The 21,708-nt window shown below is 45.8% G+C and overlaps 1 long non-coding RNA gene and 1 other non-coding gene across 3 annotated transcripts in view; one reads left to right on the top strand and one right to left on the bottom strand.

The window, feature by feature from the left end:
* Positions 1-21,708, bottom strand: part of LOC130709114 (uncharacterized) — a 181,425-nt gene that overhangs the window by 25,367 nt on the left and 134,350 nt on the right. For both annotated transcript variants that reach the window (XR_009009623.1, XR_009009622.1), the window contains one exon: positions 3,502-3,600. This is a non-coding gene — a long non-coding RNA (uncharacterized LOC130709114). The remainder of the gene's footprint in view (positions 1-3,501; positions 3,601-21,708) is intronic.
* On the top strand, positions 6,013-6,119 carry LOC114236568 (U6 spliceosomal RNA). Its single transcript, XR_003622492.1, has one exon. It is a non-coding gene; the product is annotated as a U6 spliceosomal RNA (small nuclear RNA).

Genomic DNA, 21,708 nt, shown 5'->3' with positions numbered 1-21,708 from the left:
CAGTTAGGAAGTGGGAGCGGCAATGGCAGGAACTGACCTTGGCCTTCTGACTCCAATTCCAATTAACTAAACTCACCACTTCCCAAGACACACAGCCTCAGTCCGGTCTTACTCACCCCGCAAGTTAACATTTCACAAGTACTGAGTCACAGCTTCCCCTCCTCTTGGCTGCATGAGAATCCCAGCACGCTCCATCCCAGGCCTGGCAGCTCCCACCCTCTTCTGGGGCCGCTGATGGGAATGCTCAAGGCCAAGACTGCCAGGAACTGAGGGAGTAGGTAGGGTGTCTGTGCACGTGGAGGGACCTGACCCACGTGAGCTGGAGGAATCTGTGACGCTGCCAAGGACCACATCAGAAAGATAATATTTGAAGAGTGAAAGCTCCTCCAAAGAATGTAAAATCCTTCGAGTGAGCGAGTGCCTGAAGTTCTCCGGGCATAACTCACACAGGATGGGCCAGAACGTGAGCTGCAGACAGCAGGTGAAACAGGGCACAAGAGAGCAGGGTGTCCAAGCGAGCTGAAAGGGATTTGGGAGATTACCGATCCCTTCAGCAAAGAAGAAATGGTGGTTCAAAGCAGACTGACTTTGCCAAGGTCACACCGCTGAGGGGCAGCCCTGGGACCTAAACCCAGGCTTTCTCATTCGTTTGTCCAATATTCACTGCGTGTGCTTCCGGTGAGCCTGGAGGGCCGTTGGATAGCACTAAGAATATAGCAGTAAACCAAACAAGCAGGTTTTCTGTCTGCCCAGAACTGACTTCCCAGCGGGGAGGAGAGAGAATTTAACAGACAATTGTGAAGCATGATGAAAAGTGCTATGACGGCGGGGGAGGGGTACAGTGCTGAGGGGGGCACAGGGGAGGGTGGTCTCATCTAATCTATGGGGTCAAGAAAGGCTTCCTGGATTAAGTGATGGTACAGCTGAGACCTGAAGACAGGAGGCATGAATCCAGTGAATAGGGGTGGGGTGGAAGGATGGAGAACACTCCAGGCAAGGGGGGAGTGCTACAAACCAGGCACAGTATTAGACCCTTGTTTTAAAGAACTTCGTAAATATGGACGCTCCCACACTGAACAAGCACCCAGGGTGCTAAGAGAGCAAGAGAAGAGACCACCCGTCTACCAAGAAGAGGTGACATCTGGATCTTAAAGGACGGGTAGTACTTCCACAGGTACCGAGAAAGCAGATGGCTAGTCCAAGGCCGTGGGGATTTTGTGGGAAAAGGCATTGAAGGAGAATTTATGACAGGCAGCTCCTGGCACAGAAATTGACCTTTCTGGGGGGAGGTCAGTACATGTTTGTCAAATACTAAACCTTGGGGCTAACGGTCATTGGTGGGGCTCAGAGAAGCACAGAGAGGTTTTCCTGGGTTCCAGTGGCTATTAGTAAAACCCTCCCAGATGCAGATGTTGAATAGCTGCCGCTTCAGCACAACACAGACCAGCGGGTGACCCAGAATCACCGCCCACACCCACTGCCCCATGCTGCTCCATGGCCTACACAGCCAGGGCAGCCCAGCAAGCGGCTGGTGTCCACGGCTCCCAGCGTCCCCCAACCCCGAGGACCCCAGGTGGGTGAGGAACAGTCACAAGGAGCACAGTCTTTCAACTAATCAATTTTACTCTGATTATGGGATAAACACAGCAGACAAACTGATGTCTAATAGAAAGACAAGAATTCCTAATGTCCCGTCCAGGCGCACAGATAAGTACACTGAAGAAAACAGTGCTGAAAATAACAGCCTCCACGGTGAAAATCCGGGTGGCACGTGGCCCCAGCGGAACAAAGATGGTGTTGTTTCCAGTTCATCACGTCACCGCTCGCTTCCGCAGGGGCTGAGGTGAGACAGCTGAGACGAGTCACACCTTCATCTTCGGGGCCTGGAGACTAGGAGCCTGGGACAGCCCTGCAGCCCCTGCACAACAGCCAAGGCCTTTAAAAGGGACTCGGAAAGAAGACAAACTGCAGTGTCGGTATCCTGTGGCACGTCCCTGTGTGTCCGCCCCGGTGACAGAGCCTTTGCGGCTGTGCTCGGCACAAGATACTGTGCCCAAACGCTCTACTTGTGGGATGCTGAACATTTCAGACTTTTAAGAAACCTTGTCTAGATTGCTTTGCATGTCGTGATTGCCATGTGTTTTTTGAACTTGAATGCCACGCTTAATATACTGAAGAATTTACTTTAGTTTTAAATAAAAGTTGATATTTTACTTAAAGCAATAATAATTACTAAGACGTAGTGAAGACTAAGTTCGGCTGATCTAGACGCAGCATGATTACTGCCTACAACAACCCTGCAAGAGCGCCTCCCCGTTTTACAGGTGAGGCCTCGACAGGCATGGGAACGGGTCTCTCCGGCTCCAAAGCTCACACTCCTTCCACGAGGCTACACCAGACAAGGAAACGCCCGGATGGACTGCTGCCTGGGACTCACGGTGGTCTGGTTAGTTGACATTTGAGGCACAGGATGCGGAGCAGTGAGGGATGCACTTCAAAAGGGAGATGGAGGCCTATCCCGGGCCTGCACGACCCCATGGAAGTTGTCGCAGGGACCACAGAGAGAAAACACAGGGCCTCTCCCCAGAGAGCTCACAAACTCAAAGCAGACAGACAAGAAGCCCAGCCTCAGGGTTGAGGCTGAAGGTGCCCTTCAGGAAGGACAAGCAGCCCCCCTTCCTGAGCCACACGGAGCCGACCGTAGTGCCAATGACTAGGACCGGCAGGGACGCCGGTCCCTACTCCACGCCACCCACATCATCTGGAGCCCTGATCAAACTGTACCGTAATCCTCTGTTTTCCTGTCCCGCAGGTCATTGCTCTTTCCCCCTGCGCCCCTCCCAGTTTTCAGGCAATAGCTGGGAAGCATGTGTGTGGTCCCAGCAGCCTCCAGGTCACGTGTCAGCCGAGGGCTGGCACATGCTCCCCCCGCCCCACCCCCGTCCCGGTTCCGCCGTCACCACTTCAGTGTGCTAAGCCTCTTGGTTTACATTTCTGCATCTGGTTCTCAGCGGACAGACCTCTCTGTCTGGGAAGTAGGGGACAAGGCAGAGCAGCTAGTCCCAGGGCCTAGTCAGTGGTCACTAAGCTGTGGAAAGTGATGATTCGAATTTTTTTTTTTTTTTGGCCGTCCCGTCCCGTACAGCCTGTGGGATCTTAGTTCCCTGACCAGGGATCAAACCTGCATCCCCGGCAGTGGAAGTGCAGAGTCTTAACCACTGGACCGCCAGGGACGTCCCACGATTCGAATTTGGGAACTCAGCATCTGCCCAGGAGCCCTGGGTGAGAACTACAGTTTGCTCCTGAATCGGATTCACTCCATCACTTGTATATCATTCACTTATGGTGCTTTAAGACCCATGTTGACACTGGGGACAGGCGGGGGTTCATCAGAGTCACTGTTCCCAACTCCCCTCTTCCCTTGAAGCAGAGCTGAACAGCTGCCTGCCTCGCATCCCACAGCCCCACACCTTCCATTGTTCTCCTTGACTGAGAACTCACCGTGTTCTGGGAGTGCTGTCCTGGGCTAAAGCCTTCCACTCTTCATCTTGGTTCATCTCTACCATAACCATGAGGTAGATGTCGGTGCTTTGTGACCACCTAGAGGGGTGGGGTAGGGAGGGTGGGAGGGAGACACAAGAGGGAGGGGATATGGGGATATATGTATACGTACAGCTGATTCACTTTGTGATACAGCAGAAACTAACACACCATTGTAAAACAACTATACTCCGATAAAGATGTTAAAAAAATAAATAAATAAAATAAAGATAAGGAAACTGAGGCACACTTATTCATTCAGTAATAGAAAACCTGGTCGAGACTCAGAATAGTCTTTTAAGGAAAAAAGAAAAGGGAATGAATCTGCAGTTATTGAGCATCTACTTACTACATGTCAGGAACTATACGTTTTTAAAATGTTACCTCATTTAACCCTCCCAACACGGCAGGGAAGTGGGTTTGGATTTCCTAGTTTTCACAAATGTGCCAGCGAGTCCACAGTGAACTAAACAGATAAGCCCCCTGCCCTATGGAACTGACGATTCTAGTTAAACAGTCAATCAGGCAATCCATTCATTAGATTGGGGTACACATGAAAAAGCATGTGAGATGGGGACAGAGAGTGGCAGGGAGGGGCAGTCAGGGAGGACTTCTCTGAGGAGGTGACACTTGAGCAGAGACCTGAATAAAGCGAGGGAGCAAGTCCTTTGTGTCTCTAGTTGGAGGGGCATCCACGCCCAGAGCACTTGCTGTTCACGTTTCCGTCTCCCCAGCAATTAGTGCCCTCAGTGCGGTCTTCATACACCAGCCTCCATTGTGCACCTATTCTAGAGCAGGACTGGCACTCAAGTTGCCTCTCAGGCCCGTACCCCCTGCCTCAAGCTGCTTAAAAGAGATTATCGAAAAGGCTTCTGGGGACCTGTCTAGGCCCAGCAGAAGAGCATGGCATGATCAGTCAGTGATGTATGTCGGCTGGAGCCTTTGGTGTCAGGAGCTCCCTGACAGCCAACTGGTTATCCAGCCACTGCATAAGTACCTCCAGAACCCAGGAAACTACCTCCCCACGCTGCTTGCCCCACTGTGGTCCTCTCACAGAATGGGAAATACTCTACAATGCTCATTGAGGCCTAGCTCATCTTAGCCTCCAATGTAGGCTGGAAACTACTTGAGGGCAGGGCCCATGTCTTGTCTCTGAATCCCCAGTCATCTGCATGCCCAGTTCAAGGTCTGACATTTAGTAGGTGTCTAATAAACATTTGTTGAATTGAATTGAAAATTCACCCTGACTCTCTGAAACCTCTACTTTTTAGACTGTGGGGACCACATAACAAAATTCTTCTTCCACACATCAACTCTTTTGGAAAAAAGGAAATGGGTGAGGTGGGAATTAAACATTTACTGAGCACTTACTAAGTGTCAGGCCTATATGGTTTCCAAATGTTGCTTCATTTAATCCTCCAACAACTCGCTGAAGTAGTTGTTCTTTTCCTTTTTATGGATGCAGAAATAAATCTTAAAACAGCCCCTGGTTACAATTCTGGCTCTACCATTTATTAGCTGCGTGCCTCTAGGGATGCTTCCAGTCTCTCCGGCCCTGTAATCTTTTTAGTTCATCACTCTGCCTCCCAGAGATTTGAAGACAGCAATTACATCCTCTTTGAGACTTTTCTTATCTCTGGGCAGCACATATCCAGCTATTTCCAATGTCTTTCATGGACAAGTGGTCAAGGGCATTGGCTCTGGAATTAGAATAACCAGGGTTTGTCCCTAACCACGTCACCTTGTGTACAAGTGACTTAACCTCTCTGAATGTTGGCTTTCCTAACTGTGTGACATGGGATACTCATGGTACCATCCCATAGAGTTGTTGCAAAGATTAAATAAGACCACAAATGTAAGCACCTCACACCATGGCACACAGTAGGTCCTCATGAGATGCTGCCTCTGCTGGCTTTGAGTTCCACCCTCCACCATCTCAGCTAAGTTCAGGCCAGGTTGCTGGTGTCCAGTTCACATCATGTGACATCAGAACAGGACATTATCTGGGCCCCTTTGTTTTCCAGGGAAATCTGCCGTGCCAGCCCAGATCCTGCCTCTTGGGGGGAAGTAAGGAACCAGAGTATGTGAACAAGACCAGGGTCATACCACTTCCAGGAACCCATACAAGCTCTGCTGATAAATCATGACTCAAGCACTGGTGATAAATAAACTGGTGTTTACTCTAAACACAAGAGCAAAGACAGTGAATTGATCTAAACAGTTGGATTTTTATTACATTAACTGTTTCAGAGCAACCATTGGGGAAACCTTCTCCACCCCAGGAGAATTAGTGGCTCTAACACCAGGAAGCAGATCACTATCCTGGGTTACTTTCTTAAGTCCCAGAGGCACATTTTTTCACATGTAAATGTTTCTAAAATCAGAATGCATCTGATAATCAATGGACAGCAATAATCAAGTAAAATAGTGCCAGGTTCCTCCTTCCAAGAAGTTATGATTAAACTGATGATGGTGCTCGCTTCAGCAGCACATATACTAAAATTGGAACGATACAGAGAAGATTAGAATGGCCCCTGCACAAGGATAGCGCACAAATTCATGAAATGTTCCATATTTTTAGAGAACAGACTTGCGGTTGCCAAGAGGGAGGGGTGTGGGAGAGGAATGGATTGGGAGTTTGGGGTTAGTAGATGCAAACTATTATATATAGAATGGATAAACAACAAGGTCCTACTGTATAGCACAGGGAACTATATTCAATAACCTGTGATAAACCATAATGGAAAAGAAGATGAAAAAGAATGTGTGTGTATATATATATATAAAACTGAATCATTTTGTTGTATACCAGAAACTAATACAATATTGTAAATCAACTATACTTCAAAAAAATAAAAAATAATAAAATAAATAAATTGATGATGAACATTAGAATAGAAGAGGCCACCACTGACTGAGCACATACTATCTGTTAGACCCAATGCTGGACGCTAGATCCTTTCATTTTCATTGCTTTCTTTTATGTTCTTTCAGCATGTTTTTTTTTTCCCCTTTATAAAAAATAATAATCATTGAAGAAAACTTTAAAAATACAAGCAGCTCAAGTATCCCAGAGTTCCCCAGTAAAGAGATATCTAAAGAGCCCCTTCAGAATCTAAACAGCCATAACACAGTGAAAACCTCAACTTGAGTAATTGTAGGAGCAAAAGCAAACTCCACCCACATCACCACCAGGTACTTCTGAGAATCCAGGATAGCTTTTCCTCTCTTGGTAGCCACCTGTCTCTCCAGACCTCTGCTCCAAACTTCTCTACCATTCAATTCGGCCCATTCGAGCTTTCCCAAGCTGACATTGCATCTTCCCTGGTCTTCCCACACCTAGACATTGATCTTCTCTTAATTCCCCAAAGCACAGGTGACACTAGACCTTAGTGTTTGACCAACTCTACTCAAGTCCTGAGGGGACTACAAGGGCACTACAAAACAGGAAAGTAAAACGGAAAAATGAATCCCAGTTGACGCTGATTCCAAAGACCAACATCCTTAGCCAACATAAGGGACCTCCATCCTCAGCCAAAGCAGGGCATCATTTTGCTCCGTCTGGGCTAACTTCATAATAGAGAACTCCCTCTCACTTCCTCTTCTCTGGGTTCCAGAGCCCCAATCCTCTCCCTCTGGGCACTGCTGAAGATGCCCAAAATATGTTATTATACTAGTTGAGATAACACTATCTACTTTTAGAGCAAAACTGACATTCCACAGGCTTAAAAGAAGAGTTCCATCTACCCTTACAAAGTCCAGTCATGGAGAGGGCAGGGGCCCATGGAGCTATGCTCCACAGAGTCATTCAGGGACCCAGGCTCAGAGGATCTGCCGTCTTCTATATGTGGTTGCCAGTTTGCCCTGGGCATCAACATCCAGTCTGCAGACAGGGCAAGAGAAGGAATCATGTGAGGAAGATTTCTGTGGCCAATCCTGCAAGTGGCACGTGAAACTTCCCCCCTTATCCCATTAGCTGGAACATGTGGCCGTGTCTCATTGCAAAAAAGGCTGGGAAACACAGGACAACTTGTGCCCAATAGGAAAGGAAACTGTTTGATTTCTCAAACAACAGTCACTCTCTGCTGCAGGCACCATCATGATGTGCCCTGTACCCAGGAAAACAGCACCTTCTAGCTGATAATGCAGAACAATTTACCACCCACTCCCTTTGCTTCAAGCTCTCCTTCCAGACTAGCTTCTGGCCATGCTGCTCCAAAATCAAAAGCCTATTTCAATGTTCCTCCTAAACAATAAAGAAACCTCCCTCCAAAATTAAAATCAATTCTGCTGCCAACCCTAGAATTCATAAATACTTGCCGTTGTTTTTGCATGTGTTTTTTGTCCCCCTACATAGAAAAACTGTTTAAAGAAATCACTCATAATCTTACAACTCTATTAATTTTAATGTGTTTCTTTCCTTTATATTTCCATATGCTCAAATCTTGCACAAACTTCAAAGTCCTGTTCAAACGATATAACGTTCTTGAGCCTGAGGCCCAGAGAGGTTAAGTAACTTGCCAGAGGTCACACAGCTAGGAAATAGTAGAACCAGATTTCTAACCGTGATCTAACCCCAGAGCCAAGGCTCTTGCCAATGCAGCATGCTGCCTCTCGGTATTCCTTGTAATTGTCCCTGGCCTTTTACTCACCCCTGTCTGCTGGATGGTAATTATCTGTGTCTAAAATATAAATGACCCATCTGTGACAAACCTTATCTTCCTTATTAGAGTGTCAGCTCCCAGAAGTCCAGAGATATATTTGATTCCTCTTTACAACCACAAGGCCTGGCCCGTAATAGCTATTTAATTCTCTACTACCCAAAGAAGCAAACATCAAATTGGAAGCTACCTAAAAGACTCTGGTCCAATCCACTGCCCAATTCACAGCCCCACTTCACATTTCACAGGTGACCACAGCACAGACTTTGGGGCCTAACAGATCCAAGTTCACTTTCCCCTCTACTACCATGTGACTTCGGACAAGTTACTGAACTTCTCACTTTGTGAAACCCAAATGAGTTAATGCACAACACATTCGATAAACAGTATTGATTATATTATTATTAATATTATTACTTATTATTATCATTATTATTATTGTCCACCCTCTGACTTTTCCAAATTGCTTACCATAGAAAGAAGTGAATAAAACTTTTAAGGCCTGGCAACAAAAAGGAGGTGAGATTTTGAGTGGCTTCTCGTGACCCTCAGGGAGCAGAGTGGTGCAAGTACTCTTCGGGGGAATTCTTGACCCTTCTAAAATCCCATTAAACCTAAACACACATCTGTTAGCACACACCAAGCATGCAGTGTCTGCTTTCACCCAGCACTGAGTAGTACAAGGAGGAATATTATATCCAGTAACTCATATGGAACTATTTATCCCCAATCACTTTGTGCTTTTCCTTCAACTTTTCCATAGTCTTTGGTTTCAAAGGCCATTTTAGAATGACTGAATTTCCTTGCAAAGTAAGTCTCCCCCTGCCCCCTCCAAAAAAAGAGAGAGAGAGAGAGAGAGATTGTTTTAGGAAAATCTCCTTGGGGCATAGGGGCTATGAGTTTCCAAACTTGCTTTCTCCTGCTCTCCTTTTTTCTTTTAAATAAAAATTGCCCAGGAAACCAAGATGCATTAACAGTGATGGGGAAAAAATATGACTGAGTTGAAAGGAGTTTGCAGCTTAGTGCTTAGCAGGGAACTCACGAGCCTCTTTTAGGGGAATCTTATAAGATCAGAGAATATGAGGACTGGGAAGGACCTCAGAGATCAACTCCTCCTCATTTGGAGGTAGGAAAACTGAGGTCCAGAAGAGAAAAATTAATTATCCAAAGTGACAGAGCAAGCCAGCCAAGTAACTGAGACTTGAACTCAGGTCTCCCATAATTCAGCCAAATTAGACCAACTTCTCTAGAAAGCAGAGCCTGAGGCAAGGATTACATACAGTGTTGATGCTTTACTTGGGAAGTGAAGCCCAGACAGCGAGAGTGAAGAAAAAGCGAAGCAAGGCAAGAAAAGGTGGGCAGCGATGCAATGTGAGAACCACTCTTGTGTCTGCACCAATCAGCAGGCTGGTTTACTCAGCTCTTGGGACTTTTCAGGAGCTGTAAAGGAAAAACTGCCTTTCTAGCTTGGGAATCTAGAAACTTCATCATCCCTGACCAATCAGATGGTGAGTTGGTGGATAAAGAATAGTTCAGTTTCCTCACCCTCAGTCGGGATAGGTTAGGCATATGGGATACACTGACTCCCAGATTGGGTGACCAATGCGTCCAGATTTGCCTGGGACTTCCCTGGATTTTGCACTGAAAGCCCCTCATCTCAGCAAACCTCTTGACCCCAGGTAAAGTGGGTCAGTTGGTCCCCCTACCCCGGAGGACCCCAGTGAGACGGCTCCAGCTGTCCACAGTAACTCCTTACTGGTTTCCTTCCCTTTCCTGTTCACTTCCCTGTGGGTGTTTCTTAGGGTCATTACTCAATTAACCTGCTTGCCTTTCAAGTCTTCATCTCAGGAGTGTCTGCTTCTGGGGGAACTCAAGTGTCTGGCACATAGCGTGCACTCAATAAATGGTATGAGCAATCATATTGAAACAACATACACTATCTTCTCCCTCTCTCTTCCAGTTGCTTTGGGAACTTGAGCAACGTGGTCATGTCACCCCTGGTCTGTTCCTCGGGCACCCCACAAGTCAGCAGTCTGAACGAGAGCTTAAATCTGATTTTGCCCGCTCCAGGCAGGAGAATAGTAACTGAGATTGTCAGGCAGGGTCTACCCGGTATGGGCACATATTTATATATCACAATATTTGCACAGCTGCTTTAACTAGGGACTTTTGTGCCCTAAAAGACTAAAGTGAGAATGACTAATCTACTCATAGAATAGAGCACTATATACAATTTATCATACAGTTAATTTAAGTCCTTTTGGTATTTAATAATTCAGAATTCCTCATATTGTGGTCAGCAATCCACCTACCTACATCCTAACCATGGGGGGGTGGGCAGCTTGTTCAAAATGATGGTTCCTGGGTCCCACGCAGACACCCCCTACTGAATGCTGCCGAGTGCAGCTCCATCATCTCCAAGAGATTCTGAGGCACATTAAACTTGGTGCGTCACCAGCCTGAACAACTGATGGAGGCTTTGCTCCTCCTCCTTAGGGAATCAGTGAGCTTCCTCCCCAGGCTCGGTTTGACCCCCATGGACTCCTCCCCTTATACCACCTGCTTTCTGCAGTTCTCCTTAGGAGAACTTAAGTTCCCCTTACTGCTCCTGTCTAGTGATCTGGGCTGACACAGCCACTTCCTAGGGGACCTGTGTTTTCAGTCTCTGCTTCAGAGCTTGTTCAAGGTTCACTGTAAACACAAGCCTTTATCCACCATGGTGCCCAGAGTAAATGCCTACTGCCAATGATGAATTAACCCAGCTGGCACTTGGCCAGTCCTCCCTGACCTGGCCTTCTATGTCTCGGGTACAGAGAAGAGTCAGGACACCCCACCTTGAGCCTGGGTTGCCATCATCGGAGAATGTTTTATTCTACTCCCTTTGGTGGCAAAAGAAATTTATCCTTGGGACCCAAGATGGAAATGGATTTTCCCCATTGGGTAGATCCCAAAGGCCCTGGCATTCCCACATGATGCCAGTGAGTATCCCACCACCACCACCCCTTCTCGCCCAGCTGAAACAGCTCGAGCGTTAGTGATGAACCACTACGCTCCCACTATGGGGTCTCCTCCTGTGTTTTCTTGTGTGCACATAGGTTTCCACTACTACACTGTGAACTGCTTAAGGGCAAGGATCATGTCTGAGGGAACTTTTGATCCCTAGCAACAAACCCAAATCCTGGCTCAGAAAAAGTCTTCCAACAACATTTGCTGAAAAAAACAAATATTTACATATTTGCTATAATATCCAGATATATAATGATGAATGGTCAATTTCTATGCTGTTATCTTGTTTTTATTTTCTTCACAATACTTATCATTACCTAAAATTATCTAAAGTTTGTTTATTGGTATAGTCATTTTTTGCCCCTCAAACCCAACACACATTAGAATGTAAACCCCCTGAGAGTGTTATGAGCTGAACTGTGTGCCCCCAAATTCATATGTTGAAGTTCTAACCACCAGTACTTCTGAATGTGACTGTATTTGGAGATAGGATTCTGAAAGAGGCAATTAAGTTAAAACAAGATCATTACGGTGGGCCCTAATGCAATATGACTGGTATCCTTATAAGAGGGGGAGATTAGGGCAGAGACACATACAGAGGGAAGACCATAGGAAGACACAGTGAGAAAATGGCCATCACTAGCCAAGGAGAGAGGCCGCAGAAGAAACCAATCCTGCCAACACTTCCATCCCAGACTTCTAGCCTCCAGAACCCCAAGAAAATAATTTTTGTTTTTCAAGCCACCCAGTCTATGGTACCTTGTTATGGCGGCCCACGCAAACTAATACAGCAAGAAAGAAATGGGTCTGCCTTGGTTACTCCTGTCCCTGGACCAGTTCCTGCCACATAGTGGGTGTTTAAGAAATAATTGTTGAATGAACACTCTGAAAATACAAGCTACTTACTGTTCCCCGCCATATGCACATACTGTTTTATACATCTGAGTCTTTGCTATTCCTCAGCCTAAAACCCCCTTCCCCATCCAGCCAAAGAAATCCTATTTTCCTTCAGAATTCAGTTCAGGCTCATATTCTCCTAAGATGTCCTTGACCCCACTGGACAGAATCGATCACTCTCTTCTCTGTGTTTTTCTGAACTTTGTAGACACACATCTACATCATTATAGCTGCTAGGCTGTGAGCTTGACTTCAGAAACCATATTCAACTCTGCTCCCTGACATCCAGCACTGGGCCTGGTGCAGAGGAAATGATCCATCATTAATCTGCCAAGCTCTTTGAATCCTTATTATGTAGCTGCAAAGCAGGCAGCCCCTGTCTGCTAGTGACTTACTGCCCGATGGGGGACAGATCCATAAACACACGTGTCTGACGCATACTGGTGGAGAAGTAACTTTCTAGACCCAAGATGGAGCCCCTCCTGCCCAGGGTGCCACGTCAGCAAACCAAAACATAGATAACTTTCGTGCCCCTGTAAATGGTCCGCTTGCCAAGAAACCGCCGTATATCCGGTCAGCCAGTCCCCAAATGCCAAGCCAGCTCTGGGCTCTATACTTATTTCCTTGTTCCTTCTCACCACAAACAAGGTTGACAGTGTGGCCCCAGCCAATGAGGTATTTTCTATTTTTTTCTCTTCTTTGTTCTTTATTCTTAACCCTATAAAATCTTCCTGCCTACTGCCCCACTCTGCAGTTCTATGAATGGAAACTGTCTGCTTCATGAAGTGTGTTAACACCTACATTGTCTTCTTTAATCATTTTTAACACTAGGTACTCAAGGAATATTTGTTGGATTGAAATTTACCAAATTGTTGGTAAATGTCACGTTCACACTATGTTGTTTGCTTAGAATGCCCATCTTTGTCCTCTCCTTCTCAACAAACCACCTCCATTTGTCAAATCAAAACTTCAGTCCTAACTCTTCTAGAATTCCCCGCCTGGCTCTTTACAAACTCACTGATCTCCAAGAGTTACTTCTGAACATGATTCACTGCAAGAAACATGAACTCAGCCCAGCTGTGAGGAGGGCACAACGCTTCCATCCTGGACCCCAGAACACTTCTTAACTCTGAAGCCAGCAACAGGCAGGTCTCTTCCTGCCCTGTACTGACCCAGCCTGGGGTAGGGGGCCCTCCACACGCCAGGGGCTGATGCAAAACCAGCCTGGGTTACACAGCCTGCATTTTGCCTTAAGGAACAAAATCTGTGTGGAAAGAAAACACTGACAGGAACCATCTGCCCTCCCCCAAAGCTTGAAAGAAGCTGCATGTGGACCCCTTAATCCTTCCTCTCTCCCCTCAGCCAGGAATGAATTTCATTTGGAGGGAAAAATGGGGGAGCTGTGAGGGAGAGGGAGCAGAGAGAGGTAGGCCAGACACATCTGGATAGCTTTGCTCTGTAAATTCAGAAGACTGCAGGGAATCACTTTCTCCCCTTGACAAAGGAAATGGGCCATGGTCAGAAATTGATGACTTGCAAAACTCATGCAGGCGAAGAGGTTATTGTGCCTCGAGGTCTTTGGGGCTTAGAGAAAATGAAAGAGTAAATAATTTAAATGGGGCAGCTGTTTGTGGTACCAGGAACCCCACCACCAGCACCAGTCAGCAGAGACAGCAGTCCAGGGTCCCAAGGGTCATTCCCTTATCAATTTGTTCAGTTATTCAGCAAAAATATCTTAAGACGTACTTGAGGGTTTTTTTTTGCCAGGCAGGATGCTTGGTGCTAGGGAAATAGTCACGGGCTTGGATTTATCTTCATCTCTAACAGCCTCATGAGGGAAACAGTCACATAAACAATAATATGCAGACCAACAGTCACAAGCAATCATCTGGAAACCAGGACAGATCGGGTGTTAAGTACTATAAACGAGGTACTTGAAAAAATGATTCCCTTAACTAGTATCTTGACTTTGGGGGAGGGGTGGTATGAGACAAAGCTTTAGAGAACAGGGCAAAAAGCTGGATTCTGAAGATGGTTCAGAAAGAAAAAAGTCTTACAAGAAAGAGGGCAAAAAGCATAGTGGTGTGAAAGTCAGTGCACATTTGGAGAACAGGAACAGTTGGGTGTTGGGTGTGACCAAGGCTGGGAAATGTGGTGGCAAGTGGTAGGAGAGAAGCTTGTAGAAGGAGGCGAGGACCACTTCTCAGAAGACAGGGAGTGTGTTAGTAACCGCACATCAATACCGTGCGACCTTGTCCGCGAAAGTACGCACTCCAAAAGAGAGGCTGCAGGAAACAAGGGAGAGCTGAAGTCCAAAGCAGCCTTTTATAAACATAAAATTTATTTGAAACTCATCATTTCTCCTTTCAAAAAAAATCACGTGCAGTTTACATTCTGCTTCGTAATATAATTTTGGCTTTAACTGTTTTTAAAATGTTTTCCTACCTCTTCAAGTAGAATGAATACACAGCAGATGGTTTTATGTCTTCCAGCATATGGCCACGTAGCCCTAGGCATATGTAAACCCCAGTTTGGGGAGCAGAGCTTGTTGAAGGCAGAGCCCCAATCAAAGTTTTAATCAGAAGGAGATGAAGGAAGAAAATGAAGCCTTCATTCCTAGCTTCACCCTACTCAATCCCAGAGCCCCTTCCCCCAACAAGCAAGAAAATAGAGATAAAGGATACAGTTCTCTCTTCTGTAAGTGGACACAAATCCAGAGCTAACTTATATGAGGTCCCCCATCCACTACGCATACATACTTCCCCGGTATTTTGCCAGTACCACAACTTATCAGAGATCTTCTCTAATGAGGTGACCCAACACTTTATTCTCAGAACATCTCAGTCCTTGGTGGCCCTGTTCCTATAAGGGTCTAACAGTCTCTTGCAAAAGCCTGTACAAGAGTACATGGTAATATGACAAGAACAGAGGACTCACCGGAGTTCCATCCATATTCCTCTCTGTTCCCTACTGTGTAGCCCAAACACAGTTTCTCCTCAATGGTCAAGGTCAACCACACAAGCCAAGCTCTTTTCCTTTGTTTACCTCATGGCTCCAGGAGCCCAAAATGGCCAGGGAACCTCCATAACTTCCAATTTAGTAGAAGAATGACTATTTCCCCAGTGAGATCATTCCTTCCGTGGGTACTTTCTAAGGTTCAGCAAACCACAGAACCCCAAACCAAGAAGCAACATGCTGAGAGTGAATCATTCAGTTCAGTCATAAAAAGTACCACCCCACTTCCACTTCTCAGTTCCTAAATCTATGGTCACCCATTCAGAATACAGACCACATCTGAAAAACGACACCCCAACCTTGCCATCGGTTACCTCCCACCCCTTGCAATATCCAAATCTTCAACATGATGTTTCACTGTCCTTTAAGGTCAGCTGACAAAGGAGATTATGATAAAACCAAGGATTGTCATAATAATCAGTCCACTGCCTTATTTCTTTCACTGTACATATCAAGGACTTAGGGTTGGTCTGTGGGGCACAACTGGGCATTAGCAGTGGTAGGAAGTGTGGAGTGGAGAAGCCATGAGCCCAGGCACAGTGTATCCATCACCTCTTTTACTTGCCTCGCATCCTCTCAATTAGCTTCAATTCCACCTATTCCTGCAGCAACGAGACTGCAGGTTTACACTGACAGCTGATGGCCTCAGCCCCACCATCAACCTCAGGTTTTTTGCCCTGGCATTCTCTGACACTGGTGTGAGATGCCTACAGGGGCCCATTCAGTTGTCAGGCATAGGCAAACCTAGAAAGAGGGTAGCAGCACTCCATGGAAGCAGTAGACAAATGCTTCCTTTTTTCATCACTTGGGTGGATAATTCTGAAATTCTCAGAGGGTCCCAGTGGGAAAGCCCCAGTCACCCACAGTGGTGGTCAGCTCAATAACACAACCTGATATTGGCTTTCCCTCCGTCCCTATTTTCCTCTTCCCAGACCCCCACCCATTTTCCCTGGAATCACCTCACAATATCAATAACCTGTCCACAGGCACTTGTCTCTGGATCTACTTTTTGGGATAACCTAATCTATGAAAATTGCTGTAAAAAGTGGCCTTGGAAAGAGGCCTTCCAGATGGGATTCTGGAACTGTAATACACATAAGTCAGATGGTGATAAGAAATCCCCTGCTGGTGGTGAGTGGGGTGGTGATAATCCCAAGACATACGAAGCACCAAGACAGAGGTGGGTTGGAAGGAGGTAAAGAAAGTATGGGGACATTGAATGACATGATGGTGGTGGTAACTATAAGGATTGTAGATTCGGCTAGCTGTGGTCAACAGTTTTAGAAGCCCTGACAAAAAGAAAATGACAGCTCAGTTAGCCAACTATCTATTCAAGATTTTCTATAAAAAGTCAGGAGGCCTCTAAGGCAGTTGGGATGGCTCTTTGAAGCTTGAACACAAATTTGGCCTATAGTACATGAGCAAGAGGTACCAAGACTGCCTAGGCAGAGTACTGAGGGAAGAGTAGGAGGCTCAGGAAGCTAAGAATGGTGTTCTCACATGAGACCATTTAGCATCTTGTTTTATTGTAGACATATCAAGCCTATTGTATCCCCAGGTCAGAACAGTTGATCAGAGAGCCACCCAGACTGCATTTTGGAAGAGCTAGAGATCCTTCTTTTAATCTGGGCCTCTCTTGAAGCTTCCAGTTTTTCAGGTCACTTGGCAAATGGGTGAGAGCAATACACCCAAATGTGGCATCAACTGAGCCCCAAATTTTTCAGAGACCCAATTACCATCATGCCTCCTTCATAGTGGAATAGAGAACAGGAGAGACCATTTTATCCTTGGAGGAGATATCTGACATGCACTAGGTCAGGGAGGGCTCTGCAAACTAAGACCAGCCGGCCAAATCAAGCCCACAGCCTATTTTTGTAAATAAAAATTTGTGGGAACACAGTCAGGCTTATTGTTTGCATATTGTCTATGGCTGTTTTATCACTACAACAGCAGAAGTGAGTAGTTGCAAGAGACACAACGTGCCCAAAGCTAAAATTATTTCCTATCTGACCTTTTACAGAGAAAGTTTGCTAACTCCGCTCCAGGTCACTGGAACTGTATAGGCACTCAATTTCACAGGATGTACAGCTCACCCTCTGCACAAATGCATCTTGCCAAACATCTAGGGTATCTGTCATTTCCAGGTCTTACCCACTATAGGAGAGGAAAAAGTTTTCCTTGACCCTTTTAGGGTCTCTGGCTGGGTCTGAAAATTTAACTGGCAAAGACAGATAAACAAGAGAAAAGTATACAAGTTTTATTGAACATTTACATGTGCATGGGAGCAATCACAAGAGAATCAAGACCCAAAGAAGTAACCAGGGCAGGAAACTTTTACATCTTTTAGACAGAGAAACAATAAATTTCTGAAGAATTGACAAGACAAAGGAGTTTGGGCTGGGGTAGTAAATAGTGAAGAAGTAACTGGGAGGATAAGAGTTAGCTAACAAGGTTTGACTGTACAGATTTGTACAGATTTCTTAACCCCAAATCCCCCATCTCTGATGGTAAGAATTTCTCCTTGCCTTCTGGTACAGGGAGAGTACCTTTCACAGGCGAGTTTTATGAGCCATTTTGGGGAGAAGTAGGTGGAGGGGCAGGGGAGGGGTCAAAGGTCAGACTGACCTTCCTGCTTCTGCCATTTTCTCAAACTCCTTCAGCTTAAGATATTCATTTTGCCAAGGTGCCGTACTGTTACCAAGCTACTGGACAAGCATGATGTCCTGTAAGATAATGAGTCCATCAAGATCTGGCAGAATAAATTGTGGCACGGATCTGGAGAATTTAGGATAGTAAATACATTAGTGCTCTCCCTACCAGATGTGAGCAAATTGCCTCTGATGTTCACTTTGACTCAGAATGGAGAAAAATGCATTTGCTTGTTCATTAGCTGCATATCCAATGTCAGGGGCTCTATTGCTTAGTTCCAGAAGGAGACCACATCTGAAACAGCAACTAATTACATGTGTGATAAACCATTATCATCTCAAGGATCTTTTTACCTTGGCAAATAGAAAAATTAAGTGGGGATGAGATAGGAGGCAACCTGCCTATATCTTTCAAGCCTTTGATAGTTGTGATAGTGTCTTCAGCTGTACTCAGAAATGCAGTATTGCTTTTTTTTTTTTCAGAGCAAAGCACTTTATTTTATTTTATATTTTTTATTAATTAATTAATTTATTTTTATTTTTGGCTGTGTTGGGTCTTCGTTTCTGTGCGAGGGCTTTCTCTAGTTGTGGCAAGCCGGGGCCACTCTTCATCGTGGTGCGCGGGCCTCTCACCATCGCAGCCTCTCTTGTTGCGGAGCACAGGCTCCAGACGCACAGGCTCAGTAGTTGTGGTTCACGGGGCCCAGTTGCTCCGTGGCATGTGGGATCTTCCCAGACCAGGGCTCGAACCCGTGCCCACTGCATTAGCAGGCAGATTCTCAACCACTGCGCCACCAGGGAAGCCTGCAGTATTGCTTTTGATGTCTTGCTTTTTGTGTAACTGGTGAATGTTAATGGCTTCTACACTGTCCTTTCTCCATAGTAGGTCTTCCCATGGGTCAGGAAGCTGTGTGGAATTTCGGTCAGTTGCTGAAGATATCCATTCTGGCTATGTATCCAGACTAGGGTAATAATGACAAGGAGATTTAGTGCTCAGGGTTCCTTCCAGGAAGGGAACTCAAGTGAGATCTCGATTTATCTCTTGGCCTGCAAAAGTCCTCCCCCACCCCTCATTTTAAACGGTGAACCATAGTACAGCTCTGAATCCCTAGCTTTAGCTTGGAGCCAGTATCAAAGAGAATTCCAGAAGGTTGGCCACATCTTTTTCCTTGGGATACAGTTACTGGGTTTAAAGGGCAGCAGGCTCCTTTGGGGAAGACTGAGAAGATGTTCACAGGGATATTAGGTGTCTATGGAGCAACGGTCCATTGTCAAGGGTTCCAGGCCTCCTATTCACCCTGGAGCTTAGGGACTGTCAACTGTCAGGTGCAGGGCTGGAGAGAAGTGTGGGTTGTGTTGAGGTTCGAGTCTTGGCCTGCCTAAGTTTTAGTCCAGCAGGAGAGCCAAAAATTATACATGGAAATGTTTAATGTCTAATTGCATTGCAAGACATCATGATATGAACACGGAAACTGGGAGAGTGTGTACCCTGGCCCAGTCAGGAAAGCTTCCAAGGAAATAACATTTCAGCCAAAATCTGAAGGCTAAATAGCTGAAGAATCAGGATACGAAAAGCATGACATTATACTCCCAATCCTTGTCCCAATTTTATTTTAAAAATTGGATGTTTATACATGTGATTGGAGCATCCCTCTACTCAGTTTGGGAACATCATTTCTATTCCGAGAACTGATCAAAGTACAATGCGATTGTTTATACGCTATAGGCAATATGCACATATGCATAGAAAATGTCTAGAAAGCTACGTAATAAAGTGTTAATGGTGGGTGTCTCTGCAAGGTGGAGCTATAAGTGGGTTTTTTCCCCAAATAAATTGGTCTGCAATCATTCTTCACATACACAAAAAAAGCAGTTACGGTTTTTGTCATAAGAAGAAGAAGACTCATTTGTTTTCTTAGAGAGAAGGCTGTGCATCGATTTTTAAGCCATTTGACCCCTTGACTCTCACCTCCAGCTGGGTCTGGCTGTACAAGTCTCTGCATTACACCTGTCATCATGAACTTCCAGAACTGAAATCTAAACCCTGGGAGCAGTGACTAGCATCAGATTTGCCCAGGACTGCAGCATTTAGGACCCTAGTCCTGAGCCAAGGGCAGCAGCTCTGACACTGGGCAGACGCTCAGCTTTCTGACTTTCTGGCACGTCTGGCACTGGCTGCTGCCCAGGCAGTATGAGTCCTGTGGTCAAGTATCCCTGGGAGAAACAGGCCATCAGAGTCCCCGTATGTATCTGCCCCCTCACCTAGGAGACTGGGGTGGGCTGCTGTTGTCCAAAACACTGGTCTCAGATACAACAGACGCTTGGGCCAACAGCTTAACCATTTTTGCACTGAGGAGCATCAAAACATCTTGAACTCTTTCTCTAGTATTTTGGGTTTGTCAAAACTCTCAGTCATGCTTGGCTGATTAATTCTAAATGCACATGGCTTAAAAAGAAGCAGGGGGAGAGCAAATGGGATCCTTATGGTTTTCATTCATTCACACCTAATTCAGCCAGATGTGGGAGAAAGCTGGAGGAGGGGTACCAGATGCCCTGCCTTCAGTCATGGAGTATTCCATCAAGGTAGGAGGCTGACAGGGACCTGGGCGCTCCCTAGCCAGAAAACCCAGATTCTTGTCCAATCTTTGCTAAGTGCCTTCTCTTGTGCCAGGCCCTGGGCTAGGCACTGCAGACACAAGGTGAACCATGCACATTCCCTGCCCTCCAAGGATTCAAAGTGCAATGTCAGAGATGAGTATATAAGCAAATCATTCCCCTAAAGAGTGTCAGAGACATACAGGATATAGTGGGACATCAAGGAAGAGGGATTCCGTTCTGCCCAGAGTGTAAAGAAAGCTTCAGAGATGATAATAATGCTAATGCTTGCCCTTTACTGAGTACTCGTCATGTGTATTCATTTCCCAGGGCTGCCTTCACAGATTGCCAAAAACTGGGTAGCTTAAAACAACAGAAATGTATTCTCGCAAGTTCAGGATGCCAGAAATCAAGGTGTCAGCTGAGTTGGCTCCTTTTGAAGGCTCTAAGAGAGAATCTGTTCCATGCTTCTCTCCTAGCTTCTAGTGTCTACCAGCAACCCTTGGTGTTCCTTGGCTTGTAGCTGCATCACTCCAATCTCTGCATCCTCCTTCATCATACGACCTTTCCATTCTGTGTGTCTCTTCTTCCTGTAAGGATACCAGTCTTTGGATTTAGGACACACCCTCAATCCAACACAATATCATTTCAAAGTCCTATGTCCAAATACACTTAAATTCACCGTACAGGGAAGTTAGGACTTGAACATATGTTTCTGGAGGACACAGTTACACTACACCACATTTCAGCCCCTTACATACATTATATGATTTAATTCCCACAACAACCCCATGAGGCAGTTACTATCGTTAGCCCTGTTTTATAGATGAAGAAACAGAAACTTAAAAAGGTAAAAACCACACAGCCAGTAAGACAAAAAGCATGGTTTGAACACAGGTCAGACAGACTCCAAAGCCTTGTCCTTAGCCAGTGTGTTACTCTCTGGAGTTGAGTCTTGAATAGTGGCTAGTTGTTTATCAGGCAGATGACAAAGTACCTGGGAGTTACTCTTTTCAAGGAGACAGAGCTGCTAGGACAAAGTCTTGCAGGAGGGAGTCCTTGTCTTGAATGAGACACTGAGTCACTGTGATTTGGGGCAAGCCACTTTTCCTCTCTGACTGAGATGCCCGACTGCCTCCTGTCCTTTTCACACCACTGCCAGAGCCACGTGACTCACTTTTAAAGATTCAGCTGTATGCCAGACTCTGGAACCTGTCATGCCCCTCACCAAAGGGACCTTAACTCAGGACACTCCACATTAAATCAGCCTGCCTCTAATCCCACTCCAGCAGTGAACCCCTGTGTGGCTGAACCTCCTTCTTATAATAATGATGACTAAAATGTAA

This window comes from Balaenoptera acutorostrata, chromosome 1 (genome assembly GCF_949987535.1).
Source record: "Balaenoptera acutorostrata chromosome 1, mBalAcu1.1, whole genome shotgun sequence".
NCBI classification, from domain to species: domain Eukaryota; kingdom Metazoa; phylum Chordata; class Mammalia; order Artiodactyla; family Balaenopteridae; genus Balaenoptera; species Balaenoptera acutorostrata.
Note: the sequence above shows the minus strand (reverse complement) of the source record. Positions and strands in the feature narration are given on the sequence as shown.